This window comes from Notolabrus celidotus, chromosome 6 (assembly GCF_009762535.1).
Source record: "Notolabrus celidotus isolate fNotCel1 chromosome 6, fNotCel1.pri, whole genome shotgun sequence".
Lineage (NCBI taxonomy): Eukaryota > Metazoa > Chordata > Actinopteri > Labriformes > Labridae > Notolabrus > Notolabrus celidotus.
Window position 1 is genome coordinate 7,319,515 of NC_048277.1, and position 17,978 is coordinate 7,337,492.

The 17,978-nt window shown below is 40.8% G+C and overlaps 1 protein-coding gene across 2 annotated transcripts in view; it reads right to left on the minus strand.

The window, feature by feature from the left end:
- The window catches only part of fgd4a (FYVE, RhoGEF and PH domain containing 4a), a 75,828-nt gene that overhangs the window by 52,178 nt on the left and 5,672 nt on the right, over nucleotides 1-17,978 (minus strand). The window contains exon 1 of one of the 2 annotated variants that reach the window (XM_034685024.1): nucleotides 470-1,000. The exons of the other annotated variant lie outside the window; for it this stretch is intronic. The gene's annotated coding sequence lies outside the window, so the exon portion shown is untranslated. Of the gene's footprint in view, nucleotides 1-469; nucleotides 1,001-17,978 lie in introns of those variants that run through there. 2 annotated transcript variants of the gene reach the window in all.

Here is a 17,978-nt window from a genome sequence, read left to right on the forward strand (position 1 = left end):
GCAGCTGAGAGGCTCAGTAAACAACGCCTTACAGAAAATTAATAGTTCCCTCCAGCCAATACAACTCCACTGCTTAGAGTACAGCAGCTCCCTCTCAAACACACATACTGTAGTTCTATCTCACATACACACACATACACACACACAACCACCACTGCCACACTAAGATACAGCACCTACCAGATGAACATCCTGTGGTGATATCCAGGGTTTGTCTTTTGTGATGTGTCCTCCCCCTCTTTGTTAACAATCAGCCTCAGCCGGCGACTTGCGTGTGTGTGTGTATGTGTGTATGTGTGTGTGTGTATCTGTGTGTGTAGCATAAGAAACAGCATTTTAAGTGTCTCTGTGGTCATGAACCACCCACATTTTGTTTATCGTCTCTGTTAACCCAACGCCCCATGGCTGCATTGTGCACTCGATGGACGCAGTGCTCCAGTAAAGCTGTCTGAAAGAGAGAGGCACTAACCTGAGTGGAGGTTGTGTCTCCTGTGAGAGCAGCGAGGTGGAGTCCAGAGAAGAAATTAAAATCCACCGCTAGACTCTGGTGAAAAGACCTCTCCCTCCCTCTCTCTCTGCGCTCTGTCGCTTGCACTGGCAGGTTCAGGCTTGTGTTAAACTGCTGCCTCGCTGCATTGGTTGCATCCTCTTCCTTCCCTCTCTCTCTCCTTCACACACACACATACACACGCACACACACACTCTTGCACACTCAGTGACAGACTGACTCGCCCTTTCCCTTTCTCTGATGCTGCTCTCTTCTGTTTTATCCTTTCCTCATTCCTCTCGATGGTGAGTGAAGATAATCACATTCCAGCGGAGATGGGGCGTATGGCGGGGGAGCGACACTCAGCCCCGGAGTAAAGCCCCCTCTGTGTGTGTGTGTGTGGGTGTGTGTGTGTGAGTGTGCGAAGTGTGTGTCGCATGGACAATCAGTCCCATTGTGTCGGGTGAGGGGAGGGCCAGTGAGAGGGGAAGCCAATGGCCGGACTCATCTGCTGCCCCTGCTGCTGGTGGCTATAGCAGATATAGGTGCTGAGTTTGACACAAAACAACCCCCTCCAGGAAAAGAGGAGGGGTGAGGCAAGGAAAGAGGGAACTGAAGAAGAACTGAATTAAGAAGAAGAAGAAGAAGAAGCCTGAGGTTATAGTTTACAGTAACTCATTTTCCATTCTTCATTTTTTTCTTTAGCGTGAACGATGTGCTTTCAACTGCTTTCTTTGGAGTTCATTCAGATTGGCACAGAGTATATGTTGGAGGCAGGGGGATTAAATGCCACCCACTCTTTCCTCATGACAACAAAACCAGCAGTCACACACCACAGCCTCAGGAGGGAGCTTATTTACATGTGTTTATTATTTACATCCAAATTCATGAGACAATTCCCGAGTCTCGTCTCGAATCAAGTTCAAGTCTAGTCCATGGAGTCTCAAGTCCTTCAGAGCAAGTCAGAGCTAAGCAACTTCATAAGGCAACTGTAAGCTGGATGTAAATATTTTATATTATAGAAACGGAACATTATAAAGTGGAGGCTAGTACATTCAGTCTACTAGTTTAATACATAAATATTTAAGTAAAGACAGGGTCTTCAGTCTGAGTCTGGGTTATTTTTATTAGCCATGCTAGCAGTGCTTCTCTGTAGATGACCAGTCTCTTGGTGAGTACCATCTATTGCATGGATTGATATAAAGTCTGTGGGTCAGGTGGGATAGTCTAAAAGAAGTCTTCTCCCCATCACTTTTTGTTAACTCTGGTGGAGGGCATCACAGGGTCAAGAAAAGGTGGAGGTAAGGAGTTAGGAAAAGACAACCACAGCATTTGGAGAAACTGACTGCTCTTGCACTAAGTTGATGTTACTGATTAAAATATTCACCATGGACTCGAAGCATGATGCATTCTTACTGTGTGGTTTCATTCAGCTGTATAAACTTGGTGATATATGATGTATAAACATTGACGTTTTTACAGGTTATGCGGCAGAACAGCTCCCCAGGAAGAGGCAGCATTTAGCCACTGTGACAGTCTGGAGATTTGGGAACACCTGGAAGGTTTCAAAACTCAAAATGTGACCTTGATATAACAGATAGATCATTTTAATCCCATATCTTACTGTATTAACATGTAAAAATACTCTCCAGTTTTGTTGTTTGTGTTATTTTTAATACAAGCTTATAAAGGAGATTATTTCTTGGTTTATTTTATCTTGTGTCTCCTAATATGCATATCACTGAAGTCTACAGAGGTTCTGTCTTAATATCAGCTTTTATTGAAGGTGTGAGGCAATGCTAATTGCAAAGATAACTTCCACACAGAGACAGAGCAACATTAGCTTCATCAAAAACTGCAGAAATTACACTGAATCCACCAATATTGGTGTTTCAGGGTCGGTTATTCATAGTTTTATCACCAATATTTGAAATTATATGCATTTACAGTAAAATCACATCTGCCACCATTGAGGATGTCGACATTTAATTAAAAAAATACACTAATACACATTAGAAGAGACTGAGTGGTGAGAGGGAACAGACCTGGAGGTAAAGACACACCTGCAGTAGAGCCAAAAAAGCAAACTTTTTAATTCACAAATTTTAATGACAGTCATTAACATTAAATCCCGATACAGATAATCAGCCAAATGCCAAATATCAGCCCCTGATAATTAGCCACGCAGATAAGCAGTCCACCCCTAATCTTATCTATCTCCTCTACCTATCTCTCCAGCAGTCCTTTCAAATAAGGAGTCTAAGGTTATGTTGGTGTTTTCATTCAGCTTACATGACCGCTCTATCTAAGCCCTGCATGGATGTAGATTATAGTTCCTTACTTCAGAATTTACCTGGTAAAAATGTAGGCCATGGGAGTTTTTCCTTCTTCAAGTCTCATGTCAGTTTCACAGAGAGTCAGGTCCAGTTCAAACTGGTAAATGAGCAGCTCTTCTGAAGGCCTCTTAAGTGTCTACATATCAGGAAGTAATATTTTTGTAGCATGATGACAGCGCATGTTGTGTTTAGATTCGGAGTACAAAGTTAACGTCATAAACACAAGTAGTCAGATTTAGCCAACTCAGAGCGAAACAATGAGGCCTGTGACTGCAAAATGCATTATTTAAAGAGATGCATTAAATGTATTGCTTTTTACTTCATTACTTCATAACTCATTGAACAAAACAGTGGGCTTCAGAGCAGACAGCTCTCTGTTGTATTTGGCTGCAGAGGATGAAGCGAGAGAAAGAACTCAGTTGTTCACATGTTGACAAAAGTGTGAAATGACCCACAGGCACCGATACGTGTTGCAGAGACAGACGTGTTGCTTTCAGAAAATGTGTCTGTGAGACGTGCTATTGAATAAAGTGCACACACAGTCACACCTCGGGCATTCAGTTGAAAATAAACTGCAAACCATGTTGAGGAGCTCACGCTGTCTGTTTTCTAATTCAGACTGGCAGCCATTACAGTCCTGACCTCCTTTTGTTCCTCCTCTCTGTCATTGCATCTCTGTTTTCACTTCTTTCTTTGTCTCTTTTTAACCTCACCTCATTATTCAATCCTCCTTATTCGCCCAGCTCCTCCTCACCAATCTCCCTTTCTCTTCTTTTCATCTCACTTTCCAATTTCTAACATTTCCCCACACCTGGAAAGTCAGCAGGTGGTGTGTGGTTCTCTCTCTAATGATTCAACACACACTTTATTGTCAACCCTCTCTAAATAGCGCCGGACATGGATGCTCATTAAAATGAAATCCTTTCAGCAGTTACATGAAACGACCAGCTCACGGCGTAAATACACACTGTCAGTGTCACACACACCTTGATACACACTGTGAGCCAGTGCAGACCTCATTACACAACAGCATAATTAGTGACCGGAAGGCCGAAGGAGCAATAACTACATCCAGACCTCCCCATCAGCAGCCGTACGTGTGCTGCCTGGATGTCTCCGTGGACTGTAAGCGTGTGTAAACCACATGCAGGAAACCAGGGTGCCACAGAAATAACTGCACACTCACTCTCTTCCTGGCTATTAACTGCTGATATATTACTACCACCAGGCCAGTGCTGCTGCCACAGCCTGCAGCCATGCACACCTTCACCTCCAACCAGGCACTCAATGACACCAGCAGATTCTTCTTTAGCACATTTCTACCAACTATGACAGCAACAACTGAAAAAATGACATTAAGGAGCAAAAGAAAGGTGAAGAACTGAAAGTAAAAGGTGTAAAAGTGGAAAAACGTGCTGCTTAACGAACTACAAAACCAGAAAACCAATCAAGTTGATTTTACAATGAGCAAAGACATGACATGCAGCACTTCTGTAGTGATTTAATGTGGATGTGATGTAATCAACTAACCATTCATAATTCTCGTAGATACATTTGACATAATTATACAGATAAGGTCACTCAGTGGTAACAGCTCACTTGTTAGGATTAGGTTACTTTGCATGAACTGAGCAGAATTTATGAAGGTCTCTTCTCGTACAAGAGTCAGTTCTAAGAATCGAGTCGTTCATGGCCGACACGTCACTACTCTGAAAGACAATTTACACTGTTACACTGTCTGCCTCACCCTGCTGTGATTTTAATTCACACAACAACCCGCTCACCCGCAACTTATTTACTTAATAACTCATTTTCATCATTCATTTATTCACAAGTAAAACCAGTCTGAACCTACATAGACGCAAAGCACAAAGTTTTTAAAGGTAGCCAACATCAGATGTCTGAATCATGCTTGTCTGATTTAGAACATGACTCATCAATGGCGTGTTCATGATGATATGGTGCCTAGTTTGAGTTTATATCATTTACGAATAAATTATAACAGATGATTAAGAGGGACAGAGCAGAATAAATGTGTTTTTCAACAGTCTTAAACCTATGTTGGGTTAGATCTCTGTAAATATCTACAACACCACACACACTTATTCTCAGCAGCATCACTTGTAGGTTTCTATAACTAGAGTTAGGCTGAAACACATGAAGTGAGTCCTTCATGTGGTCTCAAAGTAGGTGAGAAAAAAAAGCATTGATAAAAAGACGTATGATGATGATCAGTCACAGAGCTCAAAGAGTCCCTTTATAACGGACTTCACTTTCATATCTTTTTAGGTTCTCTTCATGTGAGCATTTCATTTTGCTCAGACTTACTCTGTGGAGCAACATTTAGGACAACATTTAGTCAGCTAATTTAAAGTGAACTTAGAGGAAATCTGTGATCTTACATTGATCTGGTTACTTCTAAAGACAGAGGTTTAGGGCTTCATTAAGCACTGCAGTGTCTTAACCCTATTAAATGAACCTATCTATTAAACTCAGTGTTGCATGTTTCTTTATGAGCATCTCAGCTTTCTGCATCACTGGTGCTCATTCTGTTAAACACTTTGGGTTTGCATGACTCTCGATAATTGTTACAGAGAGCTGATTTAAAGGGGACAGCATGACTCAGCAACATTTAGCCTTGTTTGGGTATCTCAGTAAAAAATACTCTCACAGCAAAAATACACACCCAGTGTAACAAGTGATGTGGAGATGATGGGAACCTGTCCAGCTATTATCTCAGGGGTTATGAGCCGAGGGATTTCAACAGGAAATGACTTTCACACGACGTCAGTCATCTGGGGTGTGGTGCGTATTTGAATATCAAGTAAGCTAATCAAAGCTTGTATGTACCAAAGCTTTCATTGATTATTATTGAACAGACAGCACATTGTTTCCATGGTGACACTTCACTGAGGTAGCCTATTGCTTTTAAGGGAGACAGTGAGTAATGGGCCTGTTTAAGTATTCTCCACACAAGATGTAATCTGACGTGAACGCGCCAGCAAATATGAAGGCATTAACACCAGACGCTTTCTAAATCCATAGATTTATTTACACTAGGCCCGAGCACAAAGAACACACACACATACTCACACAGGGAGGCAGACATACAGTATGAATGCATGAAAAGACACTGACTCACAAACACACACCGCTTGGAATGAGGAAAGCAATCCAACACTTAATACACACACTGCACGCTGGAAGATAAGCCCCGCCTCGCTGCTTCACAACCACAGATCAATCTGTTGTCACACACTGTGAACGTCAGAGTCCTATCTGTATCTCACGACACACACACACACACACACACACACACACACACACACACACACACACACACACACAAACACACACACACACACACACACACACACACACACACACACACACACACACACACACAAACACACAAACACACACAGTCGACTTCCTTTCTGTATCCAGCTAAAACTTTAAAATAATCAAACTCCTCACGTAACAGCACCATGTGTGGCTCCATATATTTCTGACCGAATCAAACCCTCCTCTTCACACTCGGGTAACCCTGAAGAAGCTCTCACCTGCCCCGACATGCAGACACCCTGTACCTGTGTGGACTTAAGGTAGTGGAGAGTTTGGTCTTTCATTTAAAGGCAGTTTGAACTCATATCTGTCCTTCCTTTTTTTGTTTTCACGTTTACAAAAACGAGGGAATGATGCATTTAAGTGTTGGAGGGAATCTTTTGTTGTTAATTTAACACACTTTTATGTGCCCAAATGTATAATCCCTTATCCGCATAGGCAGGGATTGGCCAATACACTAAAAATCTACTGTATCCACAAAGGATGCACCAAGTGTAAAAATCAGTGCTCTTTTGAAAATGCCCAAAATAATTGGGGCCATCATAAAAAAGATAAGTAGTTCAGCTTTCGGGAAGCAGTCTAAAAATATTGTTTTTTTGGTCATACCTGAAGCCTCAGATGACTGCAGCTCAGCTCATGTGTGTGGGGGGGATTTTTGAGTGCTTCTTCCTGTTTGGCTGCAGAATACAGAGCAGATCCAAATTCAAACTGTCAGAACTCTTCATCCAACTCAGTCTTTCTTATCTGTGTCAGATTTTTGGATGAAAAGAAAAGCCTCCATTTCATTTTGAGTTAAGAGGATTCAGATATGAGTGATTCCGTTTGCTTGTTGACTTCTTTCAGAGCATCAAACTGGCCGATTTGATTTTTATTTTGCCCCATTTTGAGGCTGTAATGTATTCCATCTCTTCCTTTCCTTCCTTCTGCCTTGCTACCTTCCTCCCACTCATCACTGACACTCACTCTGCCCACCTCACACCTTCCTCTACCTTCTTATCACTGCAGCTGGCGTTTCTCTCTCCTCCTGCACACTCAGCTGTCGCTCTGTCACATCCACCTACCTCTCCACTCATACTCCAGCCCCCCTCTGTCTCCTGTCTCTGGCCTCAGCAGAGAGGAGAGGGGAGGGGGGCAGAATGGCTCTGGGCTACTACCCACCACATCTCTATGAGTGCAGAACCATGGGCCTCCCACACACACATCATTAATTAAACCCCCATCACTTAAAATGCAAACTCACCAACACACACATACATTCACACATTTGGCATGCACACATTACATTTGAGCCCACGCTGTTTTCATTGACTCTCTCCCCCTCCCCATATACCACACACATTATGAAGGTCAATGATGAATGATGGGCATTGTCTGCAGACACACACACATGATCAAAGACACACACATGAAGGAACAAAAGCTGAGATGAACACAGCAGGCCAGGTACACACACCATGAATCTGTGTCTCTACAGCAGCAGGGCACATCTGTCATGAGGGCACTGCAGGCAACGAGGTCAGCATCTGCCCCTGCATCGTACAAACAACTCACCTTGGACTGGTTCCCATATTCAGCCTCACACACATGCACACACGCACACACACACATGCACACACACTATTCTGCGAACCATGCTGTCAGTCTGCTTCTGCAAAAGCCAAAACCTGCTCAAATTAAAGCTGACTGTGCAGAGTGGGTCCTGAACACTACTTTGATATCATCAACAACCCGGCCAGACAATCGAGTTCATTTAGACACGGAATTGATTCAATAATTAGTTTACTCCCCGTGTTTGAAAAACATCTCAGCATCGAGCACGCCTGGCTGCTTTCATTATCCACCTTATCTTTCTCATCTTTCCTCGCAGTAAACACACAAAATAAATCCAGAAATAATCCAGCCTGAATTAACTCTAAGAGGGGAGCCAGATCTCTGAGAGCGATAAGTGCCTCATTATTTCTATGTTTAGGAGAGCTTCACAGACAGTATGTGTGTAGAAGAGGTATGTTTATGAAGTCAAGTGCTGCTGGAAACATGGAGGTTAAGACAATTATCTTTCACCTCTTAAGAGGTGAGGCTCTTTATCAGTGCACAGTTTGAGAGCCAGCATCCCTCATGGTATGAGGGTGCGTAAGTGCTCATGGCATAGGTAGCTTACACATCTATGAAGGCTCCATTAATGCTGAACTATACAGGTTTTAGAGTAACATATGCTGCCATCCAGAAAAAGACCTTAGTGGTTAGATCAGTGCTAAACTGACTTGCCTGCAGTCCTGACTTGTCATCCATTGAAAACATTTGGAGCATCGTGAAATGAAAATATGACAAAGGAGTCCCTGATCTGTTGAGCAGCTGAAATCATATATCAGGCAAGACTGGGACAAACTGGTCCCCTGGATTCACAAACGTGCAGATTGCTGTTAAAAGTGATGATGCAACACAAAGGTAAACATGCCTCTGTCCTCTTTGTTTTAAAACGTGTTACTGGCATCAAATTTAAAATGAGCAGATTTTTTTCCTAAAACAATTACATTTTTCAGTGTCAACATTTAATATGTTGTTTTTGCTCTATATTTTCAATTTAATATAGGCTTTTAATATCATTTCAAACCATCAAATTATGTTTTCATTAACATATTACTCTACTTTTTGGAACTGGGGTTGTATTAAGGGTAAACAATGCAGTGGTAAAACAGACTGTAAGTGCTGTGTGAAGATACAGCACAGATGCACTTCATACATGTCTTCTTCTTTTTGTCTGACTGATGGAATAAATGTTCTGTGCAGGTTTTTATAAATGACGACTGACTGACGTCCTCCTGTACGTCATTCAACAGTCTTAAAAGGCAATCACATTACAGCACACTGGACTGATTTGTCGCTCTCTCTGACTGATAACAAGCAACATGGGAGGCTTAGATTTCATTCATGTGCTGACTGAAGCAAAACATTACAAACCAGTGAGTTTATGTATTTGTTTTGGTTTTTATAATCTGAGCTTGTTAATACATAAAGATGGAAAATTTGATTACTTTCACTGTTTTTGAGCCAGACTTGAGCCAGCATTCTCTTGTTTTGCTCCAAACAGGATAAACACAGAGATCACTGTGCTCGTGTTGCTCATGGGTGACTCTGACTGACAAGCCTGCTGACAGAAGCCCTCAGGTGGCCACATCTGGAATTACAATCCTCTGACAAGAGGGCTCTTTTTTGTGCAATGTCACAACATCCAATATCAAATTATGTTCAATTTAAAAAAGTGTTTATAGGGCCTGTTATTATGTGTTAATGTATTTATGTAGTTATTACAATTAATCAAATACTTGAGCAGGTGCTTCCTCACATCAGTGATGTTACATATGGTCAAATACAACAGAAGACATTAAAGAGACAGCTACTTAGACATAAATAATATGTCAAAACTGGATATGGTCAACCACTCTTAGAGAATTAATGTTCATATTTGCAAAACTATATTTACCTTTCCATATACAAGACCTGTGAAACTCACAATCACCGGGCAAAATAAGGCCCTTTCATAATCCAGGGAAAATGACACCTTCAAAAATAAGATTAAAAGTTCTGAATAAGAATTTCCATTGTCTTGTTGTTAATGCAGCCATACAGGGTCAAAGTCGGTTCACTCTTCAATGCACATTGTCTGATTATGAAAAGATCATCATACAGAAGAAAGCTGTTTAGACTATTTATCAGTTATTTCTTTTGTTAGACACTGAAAAGGAAACATATCTTTTTTTAAATTAAACAAGGCTGTTCTAGTCAGGAGGTCTGGTTCTGTCCTGGACTGTCCTCTGGTCTCCGTTGAGGAGGTGAAAGGAGAAAAGTAAGAGGTGGGTGAGAGAACAAGGTGATATCCACCCTGCATCAGGAGCGCTACTGCAGGTCATTCATCCAATCGGCAGTAAGACTTAATAACACCAGCATCACATCTACAACATCAGCTCAGTTTTTACTTTCAGTTTCCCCTCTTACCTGCTAAATAAATACAGATATATGTATGTTTATGGGTATGCATTTGATCCTGTGCAATCACTTTCTGTCTGTTATTCATCTGTTATACAGTATTAGTGACAACAGACTCAGAACAGAATAGATTAGAATTTCTATAACCTGTACTTCTTTATTTTTCTCTTGGTATTCATTTCATTTTATTGTCTGTATGAGCTGTTGCACTTTCTCCCCGCAGGGGCTCAATAAAGATTCATGATAATCTCATTCAAGCATAGAGCATTTAATGGAATAATACTGAGTAAAACTCCTCAAAGGTAAAGAGTTAATTTAAGAAGTGTTCATTGTTATTAAGTAGAAGTTCCTGGAGGTCTAGGATGTCTTATTTCAGCAAATATCAGGTCCTCAGTGCCTTCTTTTTCTTACGTGGCCCCTCTAAACAATAGGTGAGTAGACCTGGTATATGTGTTCCATGAGTATGTGTCCATAAAACAAGCATGCACGGGTCTAGGAAGAATAAACTGCTCAATATGAATCAGGTCTGATGAATTGTGTTTGCTTGTGATTAATGATTCAATGCCCTTGTCCCCGCACCTCTGGTCTCAAAGTGCCATACCAGTTAATATATGTGTGCAAACATATCTCTGCTCCTTCAACAGTAAAACAACCTGAGCATGATGTCAGGACTCAGGCGTGCTGGGAGGCATGTGGATCAATGAAGAGAGAGAAAATGAGAACAGGAATCTTGAGGGAGAGAAGAAGTGAAGAGAGAGAAAGAGATGATTGTTAGAAAGAAGAAACAGTGCTCCTTTCAAGAAGCCCTCACTGCTGAGCAGGCTGAAAAACATAAAGACACAAAGCAAGAGGAAACAAACAACAGCTCTATATTTAGCTCCTCAACTTCACCTGACTGTCTGAATTGCTAGTTTCATCTCCACTCTCTGACATCCACACATCGGTTAATCTGTGGGAACATACTGTGCTGATATGAAGCTTGAGTTCTTTTACAGCAGCAGAGCACACGCAAGAAAGCCACAGGGGAAGTTCCTGAGTAATCAGGCTGAGAACTGGTCCAGTATCTGAGGTTGACTGTGTTACCTTCAGTGTCAAAACCTGTGCACAGTCTGAGTAAAAATGGGTCATGAAAAACAACAACAAACACGTTTTAGAGGGAATATTACAATTAAAGCTTGGACAGAAAATGATGAAAAAGGAGGCTCAACAACCCACTGTTTGAGTCCAAGAGATGATATTGCTGCTAAGGAAAAGAATCAAAGGGGTGTTTGATATTAAAAGATATTTTATCTCTTATATCATCCTGATTCATTTTGTACAGATCATGTATACTTACAATAATAAATAACATTAGAGCCACCTGACTGATCCATTTGTCTGCCACTATTAGATGGCATCTTAGGATATGCACTGATAACATACTTTTTTATATCTCCATTATGCTTTATGGAGCATATATTAAAAAACAATCAATTTGTACAGGATACAATAATGATGTCAGTGTTTCAATAAAGTTATTTTTACAGGAAAGCAGTCTTATAAATTCATAAATGCTCAATTCACATACAACTACTTCAAATCCTGAGCAAAAAATAACCTTAATGACTGTCATATATTAAAACTTCAATGTATTCATTAGTTTCTTCAGAACACCCTAGCAAGAGGGTAAACTAGAGGTTTAATTATATACAATTAAACACTTATTAAAAGTCTAAAAGACTTTAAAAATGTTAGACTGATTCAGTAACTACCTCAATCATATATTTTGCTTTTAGAAATTGTATCCCCACAAGAGTGAATAATGTACACCAAGGAACAGTTCACCAAAAACAAAAATGTTCAGTTATTATCAACTAAGTTATAACTACAACCCCTCTCTGAATGTCACGACTACCTGACAGAAACCTTTTCAAATATTTACTGAAAATGTATTCCACTTCTTCTTGTAAGTCCCTCTCCCACAGAGGAACAATGATGTTGGTGAAAGGACCCCGGCCTGCCGGTGCTCCCAACCTTTTCCTTCCTGCCCGAGAGAATGAAAGCCGAACACTTCACTGTGCTTCCTCTGCTCTGCTAATAAATAAGGGTGAGTCACCCCAGCTCACTGAAAATACATCCCACAGGGAAAGGTGCACAGTTGAGGGGTTTCAATGTTACAATACACACACACTCACATACACTCTGCTCTGCTGCATTTTAAACACACGCAACACACAAACGCAGCTGGGTGATGGGCCATCGGGGATGTTGCCAAAAGTCCAGAGTGGTTGGAAGAGAGTCTTAAGAGGGGAAAACAGTTCCCAGGCCTCTGAGAACAAAACTGCTTTCTCTTTCCAGCATGGTGGATTTAAATTCTCCCTCATGCTCAGCTCCACAGCAGCAGGCCGGTCCACATGGAGACCAAAGCTGCAGCTCAGTGAATCCACACACACCACATCTACGCATGCTCACTGTTTATGAAATGTTATGAAATAATACGACAAGGTACAACATGATTCCATATCATACCACAGAATACCATGAGGCAAATTTCAATCCATCGATACAGTATGATACTAAACAATACAATGTGAAACAATTTGATACCTATTCATACCATACTATAGAGTACCATACTGTACCATACCACAGGATTCAGCTCAATACGGAACAATAGGAAACAATACAACACAACTACAAACCAGACCATACAACAGAATACAGCACTGTACCTACCAATACCAGATTATACTGCACCATACAATATGATGTGATATATACTATGTTATGTTTCAATAAGGTCTGATCCTTCACAGTACCATACAATTTAAGACAATACAACAGTTTACAATTTAAACTGTCAAAATGATACAATACAACACAATCCCATACCATATCAAACCAATGCAACACAATATGACATGATACAACGTTATACAATAAGATACAACATGAAGTCCTATTATACCATATCATACCATGTCAAACCAACCGCTTAGTTTAGATGAGGTGCGATAGGATACAAAAGAAAAGGTTATGATAAAGCGGCAACCTCCGGTCTAAAAATATGAGTCAATGCGGAAGTGTTAAAAGCTGCAGTTCAACGAGGATCCGCTTGAGGCTGGCTCCGGAAGTACCGGAAGTCACATACACATGAATGGGAAAAAGACGATCTTTGCAGCATTAATAAACATGTTTACAGCCTGGTACAAAAGATGAGTGTAGTCTGAATAGCTCATGTCTCGATGTCCTCTCACTGTGAGGGGGGTGAATTTTTATCTAATTCGGGAATTTCGAAGATATTGAGATTACTAGTCTTCCAATGAGAGGCTCAGCTGCCTGCAGGAACACTGCAGCTGTTGGCTAGGAGGCTCAAAGCCCGCCCCTTTACGCCACACTGGCTTGACAGAAGCAATATGGCTGCCGCTGCCGATTGGCTTCAAAACAGCGTTCAGAAACAGAGTTTTTACAGTCTATGGTTACGATACATTAAAATTCAACACATTACAATATGACTCAATATAAAAAAGTAACAATAAGGTTCAGTACACCGCAATTCTAAACCATAACATACCGTACGTCAAGTTACGATTAGGTACGATACGATGCAATGTAACGGGTTGCAGTACAATATAATACAACAGAATACAACACATTACTAGGGATGGGCAATGATTTTCGAATATTCAAATATTCGTTCACTTTGTAAAAATCAAAGAGTTAATTCAAATATTTTCTCATTTTAAAAGTACATCGTATTTACCGGTGCCTGGTTGTAATACGGTATTCCAGCCAGACGGTGGCTATAGAGCGTCTTAAAGCTACTTACTAACCACATTAGAAATTGGAGGAAGAAGAATGCTAACTGCATTAACTAGCAAAAGAAGAAGAAAACATTAGCGACGGTCGCGGCAATTTTCTCCATTTTTGAATCTTACACTTCTACACAGGTATTTCAGAGACTGAGCACGGCCGTAAAGTGTAAACATACACGTCACGCTGCCGTGTCACAGAAACAATGACATAAAGATACGATGAGGTACAACACCATACAATAAGATATGATATGAAACCTAGCCATACAATAAGAGTATCAAACTGTCCCTTTCCATACCATACTATACCCTATGATTTGGTCCGATAAGATACACAATGTAATATGGTGCGATACAATCCATACCTTACCATATCATACAACATCATACTGTTCCAGACAATATGACGCGATATGAAACAATACAATATGATACGATACGCAACACAAACAAGGGAAAAAGATAAGACCTCCTTTAGGCCACTACATGACCCACACATCTTTAAGATACATTACTGAGCTATGCACACAATCTGACCATCAATAGTGAAACAACTGCATTTTACCAAACTATCACCCTGACAAACTTCATTGACTGCTAGCAAAACCTGGTCAAAGTATCCACTTATGTGCTGCACTGCAGAGGGGAGGAACATTTCTATAATCTGCTTGTTTTGAGCAGCTGTAACTTAGAGGGAAAAGTCTCAAATCAGCAGAGAGGAAAGTAAATGGTCCAGTTGGAGGAGCAGCCACCAGATTTAATTAGAAAATTGATTCTGTTTGCAGGTTTAAAAAGAGCAGCTATCACACAAACAAGGATGACAGGGCTGCAGGGCCACAATGAGTCAAGAGGATGTTTTATGGTAATAAGGATGGGCTGAAGGAACACTATAGCCTTCACATAATTACAGATATTTTCACCATTTATCCACAACTCTGAAACTTTGATGCCAAATATTGAGTCTTAAAATCTTACCATAACAGCAGAGCAGACACATCTTTGAGTTTTTACCTTTCCGGCTCCAAAACCAGTACTTGCGCCGTCGTTTCATTTCAGTCCAGTGTCTATTATTTTAAGAAAAAAAAGGGAAAAAAAGGAAATACCGACCCAAGCTTTCCTCCTGACTTGAGTGTTTGTCTAAGTAATGACAGCGTTCATTATCTCTGTTTTGACTGGTCTGTAAGGATCACCTACCCGAGACGACATGTCTGAAATGGCATCTCCAGCAGGCGGCAGTCAGGCAGTCCATGCTGTGTCCACGCCGCAGACAGACCGCAATAGATAAAGTAGACGTAGAGAAATGAGCTGGATGAGAAGATTAGGAGGTCAAGGAAAAGTACTAACCGCTGAAGGCAGAGGCCTGAAACACACCTCTGCTTCTCCCCTTCCTTCCTCTACTCCCCTGACAGGACGCTTTACTGACACCTACAATACTCAGAAGCTCATGGGCAGACAGACAAGACGAGTCATCCGACCACTCCACATTACCCATCCCTCCCTCCTCTTACTAATGTTATGTCCTCAATTTCGCAAAGGTGAGAAAAAAAAGGTTGGGCAACAGAATTGGCCCACATCTTCCTCTCTGTGAAGGTACTTCCTCAAAGTCCCCCTTGGTTCCTCGTTGTTGAGAAGTTTTGACCTGTAACAATCTCAGATTGGGCTTGTGTGGTAACAGAGTGCAGTCTGAGGAGGACAAGCTCACAGGCTAACAATGCCAGTCAGGAGGGGAAACGACACACACTGCAATCAGGAAACACTGGCGGGTTCATGGAAAGAAAAACAGAGGGACCTGGCCCACACACAGAAGATATTTAGTCTGCTATTGACTTTGCATTTTAGGATTCTGAAAGTAAGCGCTGACAGTTTCATATTATTTCAGACTAAGTGAATCCTGAGCTGATAAGGTAAGGAGGTTATAAAAATATGTATAAAGGCAATTCTGGCCTTAGTGGGTGTGTGCCTCTAAAAGGTATCATTTAAGAGATCGTCTGAGGACGTAACCAGCCTTCTTCTGGAGACATTTGTTTCACATTTCTACACAAACAGTCTAAAAGTAGCACACTGTTAGTTTCCTCTGTCTACCTCATTGTTTTTCCTGCTGAGAGAAATGTCCACCTGTCCTCCCACAACAACAGGAACAGTTTCTCAGTCAGTCACATAAAGCCAGATGTATCATTTCCATCTTTTCTAAATCTATCTGAGTGTCAGTCAGGAAAGAAAAGCATCAACATCAGAAACTCTCACCAAACTCATCACTCTGATTATTATCTGATTGATTTGGGGGCAGCAGCACAGTGGGAAGTGTTTTTGGGTGGTAGTGCTGTTGTAATGTGGTCCATTAAAACTCTGCATGTGTCCACACCTCTCTCTGATCAGCAGGCTCACTTGCAACTCCCTGGATGGATCTTTTCTGAGCATTTACCCCCACCTACTGGTAGATGTGCAAACTGCAGTGACTAAAACCCTAGTCTGAAATCTCTGATGTTTGTGACAGTATGTGTGTGCAACTACCAGGGAACATTACACAAGTAAGTACATGAATTATACACTTCCTGCCAAGTGCAGCCTACAGACAATGTTATCAATCGAGTAAACATTAACCTCCTCCACACCTCCATACACACTCACCTTGAGTGTGAGGCATCGCTGAGCAAGCTCAGGGAAATTATTTGAACAAGCAAATAATAAATTCTGCATCTCTTTATTTAAAAAGCATTAACAGAGATTGATCTGAGTTTAGTTGAAAGGTTTTGAGCGCCTGAAGAAAAACAGAATGCAAATACCAAAAATTTTTTGTTTGAGACACAAGCAGCTCCAAACTAAACATGAGCATGTTCCTGCTTTTGTTCTTTTTTTACAAGTCAACAACCAAACACCATTTTAGACTCGCTCAGTGTAAAATGATGAATACAAACATAGCTACTTTGTATGTGTTTGAATTGTTTTTTATTGTTTTCACTGACTCTGGACACATCTTCAAGACAAAATAATTCCACTGAAGTTGAATGACTGAAGTGCTTGAAGTCTGTGCTTATAAGACATCAAACATCTTAAATTTGTCATTTCACATTAAATTAAAGAAGTTTAAAGACAAGTAATGATATTAATATAGAGTCACATCTACAAAAGACCACCACATTTATTTAGAGTTGTAACTAATCACTGCAGCTCACCGAGTCTCTCTTCTGGTTGAGGCAGAAAGGGTTAATAACACTTTTTTTTTGTTGCCAAAAACAACAAAGTTTAAACACTGACCCATAAGTGAGGACTAGTACAGTTAATTTACTGCTGGGGACTAAGGTGTCTTAAGATTGGCTCTTACATACCGTCATTTCAAGGCAGGAAATTTACTGTAAGTTTTTTATATGTCTGCAAAGTGTAAATAACACACGGTGGCTGTGTAATGGTCATTCCTGCTCTGATCCTGCCCCGAAGGGTGAACAAAGGTGATCTGGGCAGAAGAAAGTGGTGATGTGTAGCCTGTGCGTATGTGCATGCCTGTGTATGTGTGTAGCGCCTCCATTGTGTGCTTAAAAACTGAGCTTCCCTCACTTCCACAACGCCATAACATGATGTGAAATCACACAGGTTACTGTTGATCACAATAGTCTGATTTTAAAAAAAAGAAGAAAACCTGAGCTTCATGCTATCAAGCAGGTCAAATCGCAGTGACTCAGAAACTCTATCTGATCACAGATAGAGTCTAAGGAATAATGTGTAACGGGTGAATCCCAGAAGGGTGAGATAATACACAAACATGAAGTGAAGGGGGGGAATGCAGTGTCTCATCCTGTCAGGATTCTAATTCACATAACCATCCGCCCCTATACATTATCCCATTTATTACCCGTTTACTCTCTAAAGATACGACAAGCTGAAACAACGTATTGATTTGAAGAGGATTTATATATGCAGCTAAAAAAATTGTCCCTCAGATTCTAATGTTTGTTATGCACCCAACAGTGTTCTTATCATACTTGCAGGATGTTGTTTTTTTTTTATAATATATTTATTAGGTTTTTTAACAAACAA